The sequence below is a fragment of the Lolium perenne genome, chromosome 2, assembly GCF_019359855.2.
Source record: "Lolium perenne isolate Kyuss_39 chromosome 2, Kyuss_2.0, whole genome shotgun sequence".
NCBI lineage: Eukaryota > Viridiplantae > Streptophyta > Magnoliopsida > Poales > Poaceae > Lolium > Lolium perenne.
The window spans coordinates 86277827-86282699 of NC_067245.2; positions in this window are offsets into that span (position 1 = coordinate 86277827).

Below are 4873 nucleotides of genomic sequence, written 5' to 3' on the forward strand. Positions count from 1 at the left end.
GAAGCCATCCCCCCAAGGTCCCCAAGAAGAAAGCGAAGCCATCTCCGGCTTCTGTGCCCGTCACACCGGAAGTGGAGGTTCCGCCCAAGGCCTCTTCCTCCGCCAAGCCGGATCCCAAGGACGTCATCAACCTTGATGATCTCCCAGAGGAACCAACAGCCGAATCCGGCAAAGGTGATTCCGGCAAGGGCGCGTCCTCGCCTGCACCTCCGCCTGAACAACCTACTGTTACCTCAGCTGAAGCTCCCGCTGATGAAGTTGAGAAGAAGTTATCTCTAAGTCGTTCCACTGGCACGCCCCAGTCTCACCCTCATCTCTTTCCGGTTCTGCAAGAAGTCCCCCTCTCACAGCGCCACGCGGAGATTTCCGCCATGATGAAACAAGTGTGGGGGCCTGCGAACACGGAAGAGCAAGAACTGAACGACCTGGAAAGTGATCTCAAGATTTTCTTCGCTAAGCACAAGAACGTGCGCCAGGTAACACTAGCCCCCAAGCATTGGGTTGGACATTTTTCTGAGTAACATGTGTCAGCCAATGCTTTTAAATGCGCACCTTAGCGGAAATTTAGAATTTTCTCAATCTAAGGGTTTAAACTTCTCGCCAGCCCCCAGAATTTTGAATTTCCGGCTAACTACTGCCTGCTTCTTAGAACATGCGGAAACTGCACGAAGATCTGCGCGTCCATGTGCTGGAGCAAATGACAGAGATTGAAGGGCTGCGCCAGAACGCCGCGAATAGCCAGAAAGCTATATCAATCCTGGAGACCCGCATAAAAAATTACGAAGGTAAAAACTCCGGGTTGCTCGCGTGTCTTATCATGAACAAACATAGTGTATAATTGTGTGGATTTACGCCTTACAGATGAATTGCCAAGCGCCCCTCCATCGACACCCTTTCCGCCAAGATCCAAGTTTTGGAGGCTGAGAATGAGTCTCTCAAGAACTTCCTGAAAGAATCCTCCGAGAAGGAAACCACGAAGAAGAAGGAACTCTTGGAGAAGCATACTCAGGAAATGCCGGATCTTGCTGATAAGCTTAAAAAGAGCCAGCAAAGGGTCCAGACCTTGGCGGCGAATAATAAGAGTCTTGAGGCGGAGGCGGAGGCTATTGACAAGATGATTTTCCGTAAGGACCTTTTTGTTTAACTTCGGCTTCCTCATATTTTGCTTTGTCCGCGGAAGAAACTTACCGTGATTTTCGCAGCGAGTCTTGGCTTCGAATGGACCAAAGATTCGAGCCTCAAAAGGACTCAAGCGTATGATGAGGCTCGAAGTTCAATTGATGACCTCTTCGAGGCATGTCGCGGAATTGCCAAATCGTTGTCCCTGAAGAGAGCCAAGACCACAGTGAACGACACCATGTCCAAGCTGATGCGGCAGGTGCCGGAATTCATCAAGGATTGGCAGGAGTCTTCTGCCCGCGGAGTTGCTTCCCTCGTGTTGGCGACGTGCAAAGCGCACTTCCCAACCATAAAATTTGCGGATGTTGCACGCGGAACTCCCAAGGGCACCAATATGAGGACCATTCTCGCGGAGACCCAAGGATATGATCGACTGTTTGTTGGACGAGTTAACCACTCATTCTGGTATAACAAGCACGATCTTCCCGTGGGTTTCTCTGACGCGGAGGATGAAGAAGAAGAAGGTGTTGAGGAAAGCTCCGGGTCAAGCATTGATCATTCCGAGGAGGGCTCCGGCGACGACTCTGGCGATGGGTCTGCCTACATTGCTTCTGATGAGGATCAGTCCTCGGAGTGAACCCTGTCGAACAATCAAACAGATGTATCATTTTGGCCCCGGAGTGGGTTTGTAATATAACTTAAATTCTTAAGTAGCTAGGGACAAAACACTTATGCATGTGGGCGGAAGAAACTTATCCTGCTATCCATTTAAACTTTATTTGCATGTTTCGTTTGTTGAAAGAAAGTGCTGGTTTTATGTTTTTCGGCTTACTCATTTGACCTTCCATGAGCCGAAAAACCTTTAGCCGGAGAGCCGAAACAAGCCCCCAGCGTAGGTGCCGGAAATCGCTACCAGGAATCCATGAGCTCGCAACAAAAAACATTTCCGCCAGAAAACTTAAGCTCATGTCCTAAGGGACGATTTTGAAAATCACAACTTTCATACACGCCTAGGCGGAAATATCCAGCTCTGCGGTTTTAGTCGGAAAACATACATGATCTAAAACTGAACAAGTAAAGGAGGTAAAAGACTCAAAGAGTGAACCAATTGCTTTATTTCATTGATCATGTATAACTATTACAGAGTATGTAACTCGAAAAAATTTCTAAGTGTGGAAAGGACGTAGCTGTGCAATATTCCAGGGACGATCTGTCTCGTCATAGATGTCACCCAGATCCTCCGCTTGTGTTTCCGGTACCAATTAGCAGGTCTATCCTTTAGCTCCTGGAAATCGATAAGGTAGTACGATCCATGATGAAGCACTTTGCTAATGAAAAAGGGTCCTTCCCATGGAGATTGCAACTTGTGATCTTTCACCTGGCGAAGGCGGAGGACAAAGTCTCCTGCCATGAACGAGCGGTTCCAAACTCGACGGCTGTGATAGCGTGGGAGTTTCTGCTGGTAGATGGTGGAACATTGGTCAGCTAGGTTCCGAGCTTCTTCGATCAGGTCCACAGATAGCTGTCTGACCTCGTCAGCAGTTTCTTCATTGTAGGCGGAGACTCGCGGTGAATCGTGGATGATGTCGGAGGGGAGCACGGCTTCGGATCCGTATACCAGAAAAATGGAGTAAATCCTGTTGACCTGTTGTGGGTAGTTTGTAAACTCCACAGAACAGAGTCCAACTCATCAGCCCAAGCTCCAGCTGCGCGTCTGATGTCTACGCACGCTTCTATTCCTGTAGACAGTGTTGGGCCTCCAAGAGCAGAGGTTTGTAGAACAGCAGCAAGTTTCCCTTAAGTGAATCACCCAAGGTTTATCGAACTCAGGGAGGTAGAGGTCAAAGATATCCCTCTCAAGCAACCCTGCAATTAACATACAAGAAGTCTCTTGTGTCCCCAACACACCTATTACACTTGTCAGATGTATAGGTGCACTAGTTCGGCGAAGAGATAGTAAAATGCAAGTGATATGGATGAATATGAATGGTAATAAGAATCTGAAATAAATATGGCAGCAAGTAAACATGCAGTAGAAGAGTAAATAAACGGTGATTCGATATTTAGAAACAAGGCCTAGGGATCATACTTTCACTAGTGGACACTCTCAACAATGATCACATAATTAAATAAAGCTACTCTTAAACACTCTCTTGTTGGATAACAAACACCATTCATTGTGTAGGGCTATAAAAGCACACCTCAAGCCGGAGTAAACAAGCTCCACAACATCCGGAGTTCATATTAAAGTAACCTCTAGAGTGCATAATAGACCGTTGCAATTTAGACCGAGTACTAACATAGCATACACACTATCAACAATATCTATGAAAGGGGGAATAGATCGCATCAATACTATCATAGTAATAGTTAACTTCATAATCTACAAGAGATTACAATCATAACCAACGCCAAGTACTACATGATGCACACACTGTCAACATTACATCATGGAGGAGGAATAGACTACTTTAATAACATCACTAGAGTAGCACATAGATTAATAAGTGATACAAAGCTCATGATCACATAAAGATCACACCATGGGAGAGAGATGAACCACATAGCTATCGGTAGAGCCCTCAGCCTCGGGGGAGAACTACTCCCTCCTCATCACAGGAGACAGCAATGGCGATGAAGATGGCGGTGGTGTCGATGGAGATGACTTCGGGGCCAATTCCCCGTCCCGGCGGCGTGCCGGAACAGAGACTTCTGTCCCCCGAAACGGAGTTTCGCGATGGCGGCGGCGCCCCTGGAGTCTTTCTGGAGTTTCGTCAATTGGTGTCGGGTTTTTAGGTCTCGAGGGATTTTATAGGCGAAGAGGCAGCGCAAGGGGGTGCCTGGGGGTCCCACCCCATAGCTGGGCGCGCCCCCCCTCTAGGCCGCGCCGCCCTATGGTCTGGGGGCCCTGGGCCTCCTCTCCGTCTCCCCTTCGGTGTTCTGGTCCGTCTCGGTGAAATAAGATGTTTAGCTTTTGTTTCGTCGAATTCCGAGAATATTGCCCGAACAGCCTTTCTGGAACGAAAAACAGCAGAAAACAGGAACTGGAACTTCGGCATCTTGTTAAAAGGTTAGTTCCGGAAAATGCATAAAATCTTTATAAAGTGTATATAAAACATGTGAGTATTGTCATAAAACTAGCATGGAACATAAGAAATTATAGATACGTTTGAGGCGTATCAGCATCGCAGTGGTTCTTCAAGGCGTGGTTTAATTCCGGATAGTATGAGGCCATTGGCTCTTTCAACCTGACCATTGGACTGTGGATGAGCCACATATGCGAGGTCAAGTCGGATCCCCATGTCATGGAAATAATCCTTCAATTCTCCTTGTGCAAAATTCGTGCCATTGTCTGTGATTATGCTGTGTGGGATGCCGTATCTCACAACGAGGCTGCAGACGAATTTTAGTTCCGTAGCACCGTCGGCTTTTCTCACTGGTTTTGCCTCGATCCACTTACTGAACTTGTCAACAGCGACCATGAGGTACTCAAAACCGCCAGGAGATGATTTCGTTAACTTTCCAACCATATCGAGCCTCCAGACCGCAAATGGCCAGGTGATAGGGATGGTCTTCAGCTCTTGGGCTGGAGCGTTTGGTTGAGTAGCGTAGTACTGACAACCTCGGCAAGTTTTTACCAGTTTATCAGCATCTTATTTAGCTGTGAGCCAGTAGAATCCAAGCTGAAAAGCTTTTGCAACGAGGGACCTGGGGGCGGCATGATGCCCGCAATCCCCTAGATGGATTTCCCTGA